The sequence below is a fragment of the Globicephala melas genome, chromosome 8 (genome assembly GCF_963455315.2).
Source record: "Globicephala melas chromosome 8, mGloMel1.2, whole genome shotgun sequence".
NCBI lineage: Eukaryota > Metazoa > Chordata > Mammalia > Artiodactyla > Delphinidae > Globicephala > Globicephala melas.
Genome location: NC_083321.1, coordinates 33,664,867 through 33,679,130, shown reverse-complemented (window position 1 = coordinate 33,679,130; position 14,264 = coordinate 33,664,867). Strand labels below are relative to the sequence as shown.

At 39.4% G+C, this 14,264-nt stretch overlaps 1 protein-coding gene across 7 annotated transcripts in view; it reads left to right on the top strand.

Annotated features, from left to right (window-relative positions):
• Positions 1-14,264, top strand: part of GAS2 (growth arrest specific 2) — a 174,292-nt gene that overhangs the window by 42,567 nt on the left and 117,461 nt on the right. For 3 of the 7 annotated variants that reach the window (XM_060303412.2, XM_060303407.2, XM_060303406.2), the window contains exon 2: positions 4,554-4,629. The gene's annotated coding sequence lies outside the window, so the exon portion shown is untranslated. Of the gene's footprint in view, positions 1-2,034; positions 2,306-4,553; positions 4,630-9,625; positions 9,739-9,766; positions 10,031-10,212; positions 10,388-11,300; positions 11,472-14,264 lie in introns of those variants that run through there. The other 4 variants (XM_030864860.3, XM_060303410.2, XM_060303409.2 and 1 more) reach the window with 4 other exon arrangements.

Genomic DNA, 14,264 nt, shown 5'->3' with positions numbered 1-14,264 from the left:
TAATCTTGGTTGTAGATTCTTCCCTTTCATCACTTTAAGTATATCATGCCCCTCCCTTTTGGCTTGTAGAGTTTCTGCTGAGAAATCAGCTGTTAACCTTATGGGAGTTCCCTTGTATGTTATTTGTCAATTTTCCCTTGCTTTCAATAATTTTTCTTTGTCTTTAATTTTTGCCAATTTGATTACTATGTGTATTGGCGTTCTTCTTCTTGGGTTTATCCTGTATGGGACTCTCTGTACTTCCTGGACTTGGGTGGCTATTTCCTTTCCCATGTGAGGGAAGTTTTCGACTGTAATCTCTTCATATATTTTCTCTGGTCCTTTCTCTCTCTCTTCTCCTTCTGGGACCCCGATAATGTGAATGTTGTTGCATTTAATGTTGTCCCAGAGGTCTCTTAGGCTGTCTTCATTTCTTTTCATTCTTTTTTCTTTATTCTGTTCCACAGCAGTGAATTCCACCATTCTGTCTTCCAGGTCACTTATCCATTCTTCTGCCTCAGTTTTTCTGCTATTGATTCCTTCTAGTTTAGTTTTCATTTCAATTATTGTATTTTTCATCTCTGTTTGTTTGCTGTTTAATTCTTCTAAGTGTTTGTTAAACATTTCTTGCATCTTCTCGATCTTTGCCTCCATTCTTTGTGCAAGGTCCTGGATCATCTTCACTATTATTATTCTGAATTCTTTTTCTGGAAGGTTCCCTATCTCCACTTCATTTAGTTGTTTTTCTGGGGTTTCATCTTGTTCCTTCATCTGGTATATAGCCCTCTGCCCTTTCATGTTGTCTATCTTTCTGTGAATGTGGTTTTTGTTCCACAGGCTGCAGGATTGTAGTTTTTCTTGCTTATGTTGTCTGCCCTGTGGTGGATGAGGCTACCTAAAAGGCTTGATGCAAGGGACTGGTGGTGGGTAGAGCTGACTGTTGCTCTGGTGGGCAGAACCCAGTAAAACTTTAATCCACTTGACTGTTGATGGGTGGGGCTGGGTTCCCTCCCTGTTGGTTGTTTGGCCTGAGGCAACCCAACACTGGAGCCTACCTGGGCTCTTTGGTGGGGCTAATGACAGACTCTGGGAGGGCTCACGCCAAGGAGTACTTCCCAGAACTTCTGCTGCCAGTGTCCTTGTCCCCATGGTGAAACAGAGCCACCCCCCGCCTCTGCAGGAGACCTTCCAAAACTAGCAGGTAGGTCTGGTTCAGTCTCTGCCGCGGTCACTGCTCCTTCCCCTGGGTCCTGATGTGCACACTACTTTTTGTGTGCCCTCCAAGAGTGGAGTCTCTGTTTCCCCCAATCCTACCTATCGAAGTCCTACAATCAATTCCCACTAGGCTTCAAAGTCTGATTCTCTAAGAATTCCTCCTCCCATTGCCGGACCCCCAGGTTGGGAAGCCTTACGTGGGGCTCAGAACCTTCACGCCAGTGGGTGGACTTCTGTTGTATAAGTGTTTGCCAGTCTGTAAGTCACCCACCCACGAGTTATGGGATTTTATTTTACTGTGATTAGACCCCTCCTACCATCTCATTGTGGCTTTTCCTGTGTCTTTGGATGTGGAGTATCTTTTTTTGGTGAGTTTCAGTGTCTTCCTGTCGATGATTGTCCAGCAGCTAGTTGTGATTCTGGTGTTCTCACAAGAGGGAGTGAGAGCACGTCCTTCTACTCCACTGTCTTGGTTCCTCCTCTCCACAATGTTGCTGAAAGTCTTAAGGATTACGGAGCGTTTAAATCAGCACCAATGCTCCTTTTCACCTATTTCTCCTGTGATGGTTAATTTTATGTGTCATTTTGACTGGGCCTCAGGGTTCCTAGATATTTGGTAAAACATTATTCTGTGTGTCTCTGTGAGAATGTTTTTGGATGAGATTAACATTTAAATTGGTAGACTGAGTAAAGCAGATTGACCTCCCTAATGTGAATGGGCCTCATCCAATCAGTTGAGGACTTTATTAGAATAAAAAGGCTGAATCTCCCCAGAGTAAGAGAGAATTTCTCCTACCTGACTGACTTTGAAGTGGAACATTACCCTTTTCCTGCCTTCAGATTCAGACTGAAACCTTGCCTCTTCCTGGTTCTTGAACCTGCTTGCCTTCCGAGTGGAACTACATCATCAGATCTGGGACTCCAGGTTGCCTGCTCACCCTGCAGATCTTGGGACCTGTTGGCATCCGTAATCACATGAGCCAATTCTGTATAATAAACATCTTTCAGTCTCTGGGCTGTTCAGTCTGCTCAGGCTGCAGGAGCCAATTAGGAAGATGCCTTCCTTGACTCTCGTCTGTCCTCTCCTGCAGCTAAAGCCAAAAGAAAAGAGGTAATTTCACGTAGAGTTTGAAACCTTCTCTTGACTTTTCCTGCTCAGAAGCTTTTTCTCAATGTCTTCTGCTGTGTTCTTAGTGTGAGTTCTTTTTCACACTGCTGTAAGGGATTTAACGTAATTCTATGTGATGTGGAACCCTCAGCACCAGGGGCAGCTCATCCGGTTGAGTTAGGGTACCTGACGGAAACAGTCTCCTCTTTTCAAACATGATTTAACTTTTTTGTCAGAGTATTTTATTATTACCTTTAAACATTTTAGCATACATTTATTTAATGTGTAGACTCTCCCCCCTCCTTAAAAGAAGGAAAAAAGAAAGCAAGGATGGAAGGAAGGAAGGAAAGAAGGAAGAGCGGAAGGAAGGAAAGAAGGAAGAGCGGAAGGAGGGAAATGAACACAGACTTCCAAATCAGTCAAACTCAGACATGAATCTGACTCTTAACCTGTGCAGTTTAATAGTTCATTTTTCCTATTAACCTATGATCTGGTCCTGCAACTTCATCTTTATATAAAAATTACACAGGGCTTCCCTGGTGGCGCAGTGGTTGAGAGTCCGCCTGCCGATGCAGGGGACACGGGTTCGTGCCCCGGACCGGGAAGATCCCGCATGCCGCGGAGCAGCTGGGCCCGTGAGCCATGGCCGCTGAGCCTACGCGTCCGGAGCCTGTGCTCAGCAACGGGAGAGGCCACAGCAGTGGGAGGCTCGTGTACCGCAAAAAAAAATTACACAGAGTTTCAGAATGACTCTCCATGGAGAGTCAATAATTCCAATTAGACTCCTGATCTCTGGGAGCAGACCATTTATTTGTTTGTAACTTAGTTACAGTTCCAAATATTTTTAGGTCTTGATTTAAGCTTCACTAAACTGAAGCTTTCATAAACTAGGAAAAAAGCCTTGGTATTATGACTTCATTTTATTCTTTAATCCACTTGTAACACTGTATTATAACTTGGCATTTTGATATTTTCATGTTTTGGTTTTTTTAATCTACATGCAAACAGATTTTATTAACATTTAAATAGGATGACTATTACATAGAAGTACATGGTATTTGAAATGCTTTTCATAGGATCAGAATATTTATTTTAAAAAACCAATCTCTATAAAGATAAGGACAGAGTATTAGGCAATAACCAAGATGTCTTTGTAAATCATCAGTAGTATTTTGTAATTAATTTCCCATTCATAATTTGAAATTGCCTCTTAAATAAAAGCAGTAACAAATCAAAAAAAAAATTACACAGAGGAAGTGGAGAATGAATGATTAAATAACGAATGAAAAAAACATGGATATCTAAAAGGGTATAAAATGGAATGTCATAAAGTGGGGAGGAGAGAAAGATTCAGAGAAAGGACACATAAAATTCGCTGATCTTCTGTATTTTTAATGATGAGAATTTCCTTATCCCAGGGAATTATTATAATGAGTAAATAAGATGATTTAGGCCGTCAATTAATAATAAAATACCTAACCTTAATTTCACACTTGTATGTCAGACAGTAAACTAAATATTTTACATGTATTATTTTATATAATGCTCAAGACATGCCTATGAGAGGGGCTATTTGTTAACCCCACTTCACAGTTGTGGAAACTTATAGTTAGAAAGGTTAAGTAATTTGCCTATAATTTTCAGCAAGTAAGTGGAGAAGCTAGAACTTGACCCTGGTTTTATCTGTCTCCAAATCTGGACTCTTAGTTATTATTTCAACTGCGGTAACTATTATTAGTACAATTTAATATGTCTCTTCCTTGGCAGCTTTGGTGGGAATAATGGCTGGTGAAATCTCTTTGCAAATGGCTCTAGAGTCCAAGTGGCTTTGGCGACAGCAGCAGGATGGCAACACTTCCTTCTGCCAAGAGAAGCCCCACCGACCCTGACCCCTTCCTGGTGTCAGAGTATCTCTCCACATCTCTCACTTTGAGTTAGGTGTGCTACCTTTCTTGGCATATTGCCTGGTCTACTATTTGGTACTAGAAAAGCCCTTTGATGAGATAAATTTAAGAGCCATTTCTCTAAATGCTTCATATAAATCAGCAGTGGCAAAGATTCCATGTTTGTGAACTAAGTTATAGTTTCAGTAATGGAAATTTCAGCAAGTTTTCTCATCCTTCAACAAAATACAGATGATCCTCAGCTTATGATGGTTCAAATTATGATTTTTTGACTTTAAGATGGTGCCAAAGTGAAATGCATTCAGTAGAAACCAGACTTCAAATTTTGAATTTTTATCTTTTCCCAGGGTAGTGATATGCAGTACGTTACTCTCTCATGATGCCGGGCAGCCGCAGCTCCCAGACAGCCATGTGATCACTACTGTAAGCAACCAATACTTTTACAACCATTCTTTACCCATACAGCCATTCTGTTTTTCACTTTCAGCACAGTATTCAATAAATTTCATGAAATATTAAGTACTTTATTATAAAATAGGCTTTGTGTTAGATGATTTTGTCCAACTGTAGGCTAATGTAAGTCTTCTGAGCATGTTTAATATAGGTTAGGTATATTACATGTATTTTTGACTTATGACATTTTCAACTTATAATGATGTGTTTATCGGGATGTAACCCCACCATAAGCGGAGGAAGAGCTGTAATCCTAAATTTATCATTATCAGGATTAAAAATAAATGGATAACTGGACCACGGTCTACCTGCAATAGAGTCCCAAGAAATGTGACAGTAAAATTTCACCTATAATGTAAATTTTTCTATTCACAATGATGCAAAATTAATAGCTGGTGCCATCTTTACAGAGGAATTTCCATTTAGTTCCCTTTTGATGGGCATAGTCCTTCCTTCCTCTATCTGTCCCAACACCCAGTGACACCCGATTTTTCCCTTTCAGATATTCAGTGGTTTTATGGTTCATTTATTTACTCATTCAATCATTCAACACCCTTGGGTTTGGTGCTGTGCTGAGCACTTGATAGGTAACTAGTTCCTCCTTTCCAGGGACTCACAGTTTAGTAGAGGAGATATATGCATACGAAAATAATTGTGATACTATGTCCTAAATGAGATATAAAAGAAATGGAAAAATTCCCAGAGCACTGGACCCAGAGGCACAGCAATATTTTGTCAGGGAGATCAAGAGAACCACAAAGAGGATGACGATTAAGCTGGTCCTGGGAGAATGAATCTGATTTCTTCAAAGGGAGAAAGTTAAAGGTGAAGATCATTCAAGTCAGCATGAGCAAGGACATGGAGGTATGAGGTGTACAATGTTTGGGATACTGTGACGGACATCACATCATCTACCTCTGAGAATATATATGCACGTCTGTTTTGTTCTTTATAATGAAACCATCTGTTCATTGATGCCCTACCTCAATTTTGATGAATCTTCTCCTTAGCTTAGTTTCTAAGTCAGATTTCTTTTTCAAATTGTGGGCTTTGAAATAAATTTAGCAATTCCCCAACAACATTTCTTTTCAACTGAATGGCATAGAAAAGACTAGAATAAAGCCAAACAGAAAAATAACAGAGTGCATTAACTGAGGAAGGTAAGTACTGTTTTGTGAACCATGTTTTGGTTGTGTGTCTGAGTGTGTTTTTATGTGTCTGTTCCATAATGTATTTCTTATTGTGGGTCACAATAAAAAAAGTTTGAAAGCCACTGAAGTAGTAATATTTTCTATTACTTTTCATTGCACTCATAGTATTGGTTATGATTAAACCTTGAGTCCAAGTCAACCTTGATTTTTAATGAAGTGACAAGTGACACAGACTGACCTCATTTATAAGCCTGGCACACAGGCAAGCATCTGTTTTACTGAACTCTAGTTGCATTTAACCAGATGAAATTATTCTAACTTGGGGATGAAACCATCATTTATAATGTTATTTTAACATTATTTTTCTATTCCAAGTTCCAAACTATTAAATTAAAGACAATATATAAAAATCTAACCAATTAGCAGTAAGCTTCTTAAGAGATTAGCTTCTTCTATAATGGTCATTTGTTCATTCAACAATTATTTACTGAGTGCCTACTCTATGCTCAATGGTATTTTAGATACTGGAGATGACAGTCGTGTAAAAGAAAGAGAAGGTTATAAAAGTAAAAATATTTTATCTTAAACATTCATATTAAGTTCGAGCTTCTTGCAATTAGGATGGCATGATATTTTAATAAAAGATTTTGAAACAAGCCACACAAATATTTGGAAAAATAAAAAGCACAACTCCAACCTACACAAGAAAAATCACATAACAGGATATATTTCATAGGATATTTTAAAACTAGACAAGATAGATGGCATATTTCATAAAATGATTTCAATCTATCCCCTGTATAAAAATTAGAAGACATATGGTCATATATAACACACAGTTTGCAAAAATATGCGTCTTCCCAGTAGGGAACAGATATCTGTGCTACTGTTGTGTTGTACTTATAAAGTTTAAAGTTCTCCGTTGAGAGTAAAGCAATAGATTTTTTAAAGTTGCATATCAAACTGAGAGTATATCTTGAATTTTCCTGTGAAATTTCTCCCATTTAATTCATTCTTTGTAGTTTTATACATGAATACTGATAAAAAGTAATAGCATTGACTTTTTATCCCTAACAGTATTTGTAATTTCCATACTAGGACTTATAAAATCCATTTTGTTTGCCTTTTGTGATTTAAAAAAATTTATTTCAGTGTAAGTCAACTGAAGGCCTGTATCATGGGCCAAGATGCTAGCTAGGTAGGGAAATACCAACATATTTTACATCACTGATAAACTATTTCAATAAAACATAAATAAATGTTTTCACTTATTACATTGCTTTATGCATTTCTTCAGCACCATTACATGTCTTCATGCTGCTTTCTGTAGCATTTTTCTCACTTGCTTCTAAAGCTATCACTTGCCATCTTTAAGTGCCCTTTCAAAGCTATAGGGATATAAGAATGTCTTGGTCACCCTTGGAAATTTATTTTACTTTAATCTAGTGTCTCTTCCCACATAATTTATTTCAAAATTCCTGATAATCTCCATCATCTATTGAAGGTTTGTCCCACTTTTCAGAATAAGTGCATTTATATTATTTCCATGAGTGGGGGGTGAGGGGTGAGGGTGAGGAGAGGCTAACCTATAAATGAGGAAAAAAATACTTTTATTGCTCATTTTAAACATATATATTCATATATATACACACATATATATATTTACATTTAGAAAAAGGCACAGTTCATATTGAAGACAATGTTGAAGGTTTAGAACACTGAAAAACATAGTAACCCAGGAATTCTTAATATAAAGTCTTCAAAACTGTGATAACTTAAAAAGGAAAACAATACTATGTTTTCTTTAAATTTGGCTTGACTTTTCCTTTTTATGCCATTATGTTTCAAGAATGTATTTAGACATTTTTCACCCCGTTAGGTGAGGCATTCGCTTCCTTCACCTCACATCAGGGAGGTTATCATTGAGTCAGTTGCACTATGGTTTCCTAAGACAAATATGTTTAGGTTGAGACCAAGGCAAGAAAATTCTTGGATGAAAAGATTTTCTGACAAATTTTTATAAGTGACTAATTGGAATACATAAGTATAAATTTGATTTAAAAAACACAAAATAAAGATCAAATGGAAATTGTTACAAATGCTGAAAAAAATTTAAATGAAAACACTACTTTGCTGCCTCTTCAGAAATCTTTTGTATTACTTCTCTTTTGTCACCAAAAGAATACTCAGCACAACTCATAGATGCTAAGGGAGAAAATACGTATTTCTCCTAGTATTATCCCTTTGGCTTTTGCTAAAAAGGAAAGAGGATCTGATATAAGGCAGAATTTAAAATTAAAAATACCTGGAAGAAAGGGGCATGAAAGGGAGTAATTTGAATGATTATGTTCTCCCAAAGCTTCTGGAAGCCCCCTTATTTTCCCAAACTGGGTTTAACATTGTCCCTCAATCAACAAAAATATTGTCTTTACACTTTGCTTTTTATAATGTCAATATTGAATAATGTGACAAGAATATTTATATAGAAAGGAGACTATGAGCTTTTGAAAATCTAGGTGTTAAACTTTTTGAACTCTTATACCCTGAAGATATTGAAATTAACATTTATTGGCTGCTGATATTTTGATCATGAAGAATTATCAAGGATGTTTGATTTTACTTAAATTTTATAGGTTCAGAAACTAAGAGTTCTTTGTTGGGCCTGTAGTAACACTCAGATCTATCTGGTTAAATTTTGAAAATTTTTATTATCAGAATGATTGCTCAAATTCATCAGTAACCTGTTCTGTATGTTTTGTTGTTCTCGTTGATGTATATCTAAGCAGTAAGATAGGGCTTTTTATAACGCTGTTTCTCCTTAAAATGAGGAATGGCTCTTTTCCCTTTCTTCCGGGAAGCCTAAGGAGGAATATGGAGCTAACTGCAGTACCCAACTGAACTAAAATAAAAAGCTTGGAGTTCAGCGCCAGCAAACTTTTCCATCTGTTTTCTTCCCTTCTTCATTATTTGCACTGCTACTACAACCAAAGAACTGATGCAGTTTCTAGCTGTTTTAGAGCAAATAACCATTTCCAGATGAAAGCAATAAGTACAAAATGCATTTTTTCAGTTATATCTAAAATTACCCACATCAGTTTGCTATTATCCATCCACAGGTAGTTTCTATTTTTGGGGGGGGGATGGGGGGAGGCTGGGCTGGGTGTGTTGGTACATTGCTCACCATCTTAAACATGATATCCAAGAGAGGACTAGAATACATGTGCCACACGATCATTGGATAGAAATGCTTGTGAAACTGATGAACATGGAAACGACAACAACAAAAAAGTATGATCATTTTCACCTACACTCCACGGAAAGTAATAACCTGAGGCGATTAGGACACTCAACAAGAGGTCACATGTCTATTAGAGGTGAAGCAGACACTTGAACATCTGTCTGCTTCATGGGGAGACTTTTCGTCTCAGAATACATACCCTAATAAACAACAGTTGGAGAAAATTGTCTATGACATTCAACATAATACTGAGCTGAGGCTGAGAGAAGGAAGGGTGGAACTGTATTTCCTTTTGTAAAGCGAAAACAGCCGTGAAATACAGCCTCTTCTAAAGTCTGATATTTAAAGGGAGTTGTAAGAAATCAAATTGTTCAATTTTAACGAAGAGTGGCCCAAGTTACTGGCAAGCTCACGCCTCCGAGTCTGCAAAATCACTGACCAGGAAAGCAAAACCTTCCCAACACCCAATTTTAATATTGTGCTAAAGCCACTGACTTTGTTAAAACCTCCGAGTTAAATATGATCCCCTCCCCACCGCTCTCCCCCGCCCTTTAGGTTAGTGTTTGGGGGACCGGGAGGGGGCCGGAGCTTGGCCCCAACCTCGGAATTGCTGCCAAGGGCTTGTAATACAATCTCTCCCCGTTTGAAGGGTAAATCAGTGTCAATTGCGTTTGCTGTCCACCAGAAAAAGTAAGCATTTTACTTCCGCTCGGTCTATGTGGACTGATGAAATGTAGGAAATCTGTTTCTGGCAGGGGGAAAAAATCGTTTTCCCAAACAGCACCGAGAGGAGCCATCAGAGAAGTATGAAGAGGGGCAGCGCGGCTGGAGCTGCTGCCGCTGCCGCCGGGCTGGTGGGGTGCGGAGAGCGGCTGCCGCAGGACCCGCGCCGGGAGGGGGCCGGCCCCGAGACGCTGCAGGAGCCGAGCCGGGAGCCCCGGTGCCCCTGAGAGCCGCCAGCAGCCCAGCTCCGGACGCGGGGGTGAGCAGGCGGGCGGGCCCCGCTCTCCGCCGCCGTTGCCGCGGCGTGAGCGCTCTGCAGCCCGGCTTGCGGAGCCCCGGCCTCTGCTGCACGGCTGGCGGCAGGGGAGGGGGGCCGTCGTTGCCAGTAACGTCGGGCACGCGGCTGGGAAGGGTGGAGAGCCTCGGACAGCCGGACGGGCTGTGGCGCTCGGTGTGTGGTCACTGCAGTGGGTGACTCTCTGACTCCCTGGAAGCGACCATGTGTTCCTCATCCCTATTGTGGAACAGTCCAAATGACCGCCGCAACGAAGAAACCCGCTGGGGCGGCTCAGCCAACCGGGGACAGGAGTGAGGATTTCTCATTAGCACAACGATTGTAAAGACACACATATGCATTTCGTGCAGAGGGTCTCTGTCTGCATGCTCAGCGTTGTCCCTTATTGAGGAGAGGAAAGCGGAGGGGGGATGGTCTTAATGGATTGATCCTTATTGCTTTACTTGAGTCAAGGAGGCCGGGAGGGGGGGAAAGAGCACGACACGCGTGATTTGGGGTGATGCTGTCTTCCACTGATGAGTTTGACAGAGTCGAGCTTTTGCTACGTGAATAAACAAACGCTAGGCTAGCCTATGAATCAACCCCCTTTGGGGCGATTTTTTTTGCCTGGTATTGTTCTTCTCGTCCAAAGAGCAAGGTTTTGGAATCTGAAATTATTTGGGGAGCACAGGAGCCAACTTGGCTTTGGAGGCATTAACGATTCTGGCAAGATTAAATTCTATCAGCCTAATAAATTGCCATTAGCCTAGTCCAGACATCCGAAGTTTCTACTGTCATGAATAGAGGGGAAGCAAAAGCAGGGGTTAACAGATTCTGTCTTCTACCTTTCAGTACAATTGGGGTGTGTGTGTGGGGCGGGGGGATTGTACACTTTCCTCCAGTTAACCTTTTTGGAAATCAAAATCTTTCCTCTCTCCCACCTTCTTCATCTTCATCCTCTTACAGTGAAGAGTTTGCAAAACTTGACTGTCTCTCTTGTAAACTCCTCCCTCTCCCCAAGCACCCTCTCCTACAAAGCTAGATCAACTATGGGAGATCTTATGCCTAGGAAATAAGATCTGCATGTGCACAGGAACACCCATTAGGCCTCCTAGTGTTAAATAAAGGCTCAGACAGGTCGGAGGTGCCAGCCAGGCAGAGGAAATCCACCTTTTCTCCTCACCTACCCCCTGAGATTCACAGAGACAAGGCTGAGGAGGCCTCTGCTCACTGGTTTTCTTCCCTAACATCTTAGCAGTGTGGACGCTGATTAACTCCAGCTGGATCTGGTTTGCCCAGCCTGTCTTTGAAATTGATCAATGAGTTCCTTCTCCAGGAATGCTCCCCCCTAACTGTGGAGGAGGAGGTGGTGACTGTGGCAGTCCTCTCCAGCATGGGCATCTTGGTTCTCAGTGCCTAAGACAAGGTAAGGGACAGATATCTGAGGCATGGGACAGGCAGCCTTTGCAATGCACCTTGCAGCTTTAGTACACGGTTCCCTGAGTGGGCTCTGAAAGGGAAAGGTAGCTTGTATTTCAGCCTGTGTGCTACTGAACTTGGGGCTTAGTTCTTCATTTTAGTGTTACACACCATACTTTTGTGATGTGGACTGTGCTTTGCTGGGAAATAAACTCACAAGGCAAAATTTATTTCATCTGGTGCAAAAGGTACTGTGATTGCCACTGAGTGTCCTAGTATCTTGGTAAGAAATGTTAGTTAAACTTGCAGGTATGGAAGAATGTCAGGTCTTATATTAATCCTAAGTATGTTATGCATAATTTTAGAATTTTGCTTCAAGCCTGCAAGCCTGCTTTATATTTATAGACTTCGGGAGCCTTTGGAAGGCCAAAGTTACCTTGGTTGAAACCAAATAATGAGGCTCTAACAGTTTGTTTGCAGAGGGAGTTGTTAAAACTGGAGCTGATGTTAAGGTAATTTTGGTATCTTTGTGGTTTTGATATGGTGGCACAGAGATCCCGCTGTTTCTTTTAATTTCTCCTGGACGACTATCAAGATTTTCCACTCAGTGTTTTCTGACTAGAGAAAAGAATTGGAGTAAAGGTAGAAAATATCTCTTGGCAAAAAGAGTAAGATGCTTGTGTAATTTTTCTGTCCTAAATGTTTTCAGAGTCAAAGCAACTGAGTTTTTGCTAATGCTCTCCCCTTACATGAGAGTACATATATATTCAACAGAATGTAGAACTCTGCTAGCTCTCAACTACACTATAGTTACGTAAAACAGAAATCTTTTTATTGCAAACAACACACACATGGACACACACACAACAACATTTTCTTATGAATTAAGATTTACTTAATCAACTTAGGTTAAATTTTGATGTAAGTCCTCAAACATCCTAATCAATTAATGGCTTTCAGGTGATTTTCTATTCAAATTAAGTTTGAAATTAATCTGGTAGGGGTTCAGAAACCTGAGCTAAATTGTTTGGAAGAATACTTTAGTATAATTAAAAAAAAAAAAACTTAAAAATCTCTAATGCCAAGAAAATATAAGAAATTAGTTCCCACTCAGTCTTAATATTTTGGTCATGATTTGAGAAGTAATTATTATTGTAGGTATACCATCATTTGGTTCAAGACAACTCATCATGGGGCTGCAAAATAAGAAAAAGATTCCTGGAAGAGAGTTAGCATTCCTTGAGTTTGGGCACCAGAAGGGCTGAGTAGGGTACTTTTAATGACTAACTAGACTTGTTACTTAGGCCAAAATGTCTTAGGCTTCCAGTCCCTTATTAATAACCAGAAATTTGGCTGGTAAATCTTCTAAGGTCCATTTGAGTTTAAAGATTTTATTATATAATTAGAAAAACTAGTAACGAGTGTCATTTTGCCTTTACACTTGGCGCTTTTTAATTTCGGACAAGTTGCTCCCCTTAACCAGAAGCAGAGGTCCATTTACAAGATCTAGAATTACCTTTCTGATTACATTTTGGACTTTTATTTTCTGTTCAGATTCTTAGGTTAAGATTTTACATTCATTACATTGGTTGAGAATATATAGCTTTGTAGATATATTATTGGCCAGCCAAAGTGAATCACATAGGCATAAAGAACTCAGAATGGTGAAAGAGCCATCTAGAGCTATCCTTGGTTGTTAATTCTTTGAGTCTAGTTTGAAAGATAGCATTTTCTCCTTCCAGATTATGGAAGGGTGTTTGGCTTAAGGTGTTTTTATTTTTTTTAATTGTAAAAGACAGTGTTATTGACCTATAAACTTTGTTTTCTTAGTTGTTTCACACCCATAGCACACAAAACTGACTAGACAGAGGGGAGGTCGATGCTCTAAATCAGAACAAAGGTGACCTTTAGTGCAGGGACCCTTGACTGTGGGTTCATTAGCACTCTGTTTTAAATGGCCACAGTTAGGTGTCTTTGTGGGGGGGAAGGGTGTGGTGACATCCTTTCACATTTATTTTGAGAGGCATGGCATTCCCCTTTCTTAATAGCTTATGAGTCTTTGATGCCAAAATGAAGTATAATATGTTACCAAAATTTGTTTTTAAAAACATGTAAACTACCCATCTTGGAGTTCAGCATTTCACTCATCATCCTGGGAGTTTCATCCCTCTCAATATGAAGAAAACTTGGGATTTTCCATTATTTATGGTTTTATTTCATCAATTCTTTATTTGTTTTCATTTCTCCCCCTGGCCTTTGCCATTTTAGTTATCTAGAGTTCTACAAAATATTCCTATTTTTGTTACAGAATTTCTTTTCTTTTTAAAATAAGTCAGTGGAAGCTTTATTTTTGCATATTTCCTATGGTGATGATTTCAATTTAGCTAGTGTTTGTTGAATGTAAAATATATGCCAAATACTGACACAAATATTTCATCTTCACACGTATATGTGAGGTGTTAACCTCCATTATACATACTGGAGAACTCAAGTACAAAGAGAAAAAGTCATATAACTAGGATAGAACAACTACTAAATGGCCAGGTAGTAGAGCCAGTATTTGACCTCAGAACTCCTGATTCCAGCTCTAATATTCTATTATTCACGCTTCTTAGCAGAATTTCATATCAGACAGTAGTGATATAATGTTTATCATTTTATTCTTATTTTTCTGTCTTTCCAATTTATTTTCCATGCAATATTGCGATACTTTTTTTATAATATGGCAACAAAGACTAGAGATAAACCAGAAACCATCTTGGTCATAATCGAAGCACACCTCTAGGTGGTGAAAAAGAAT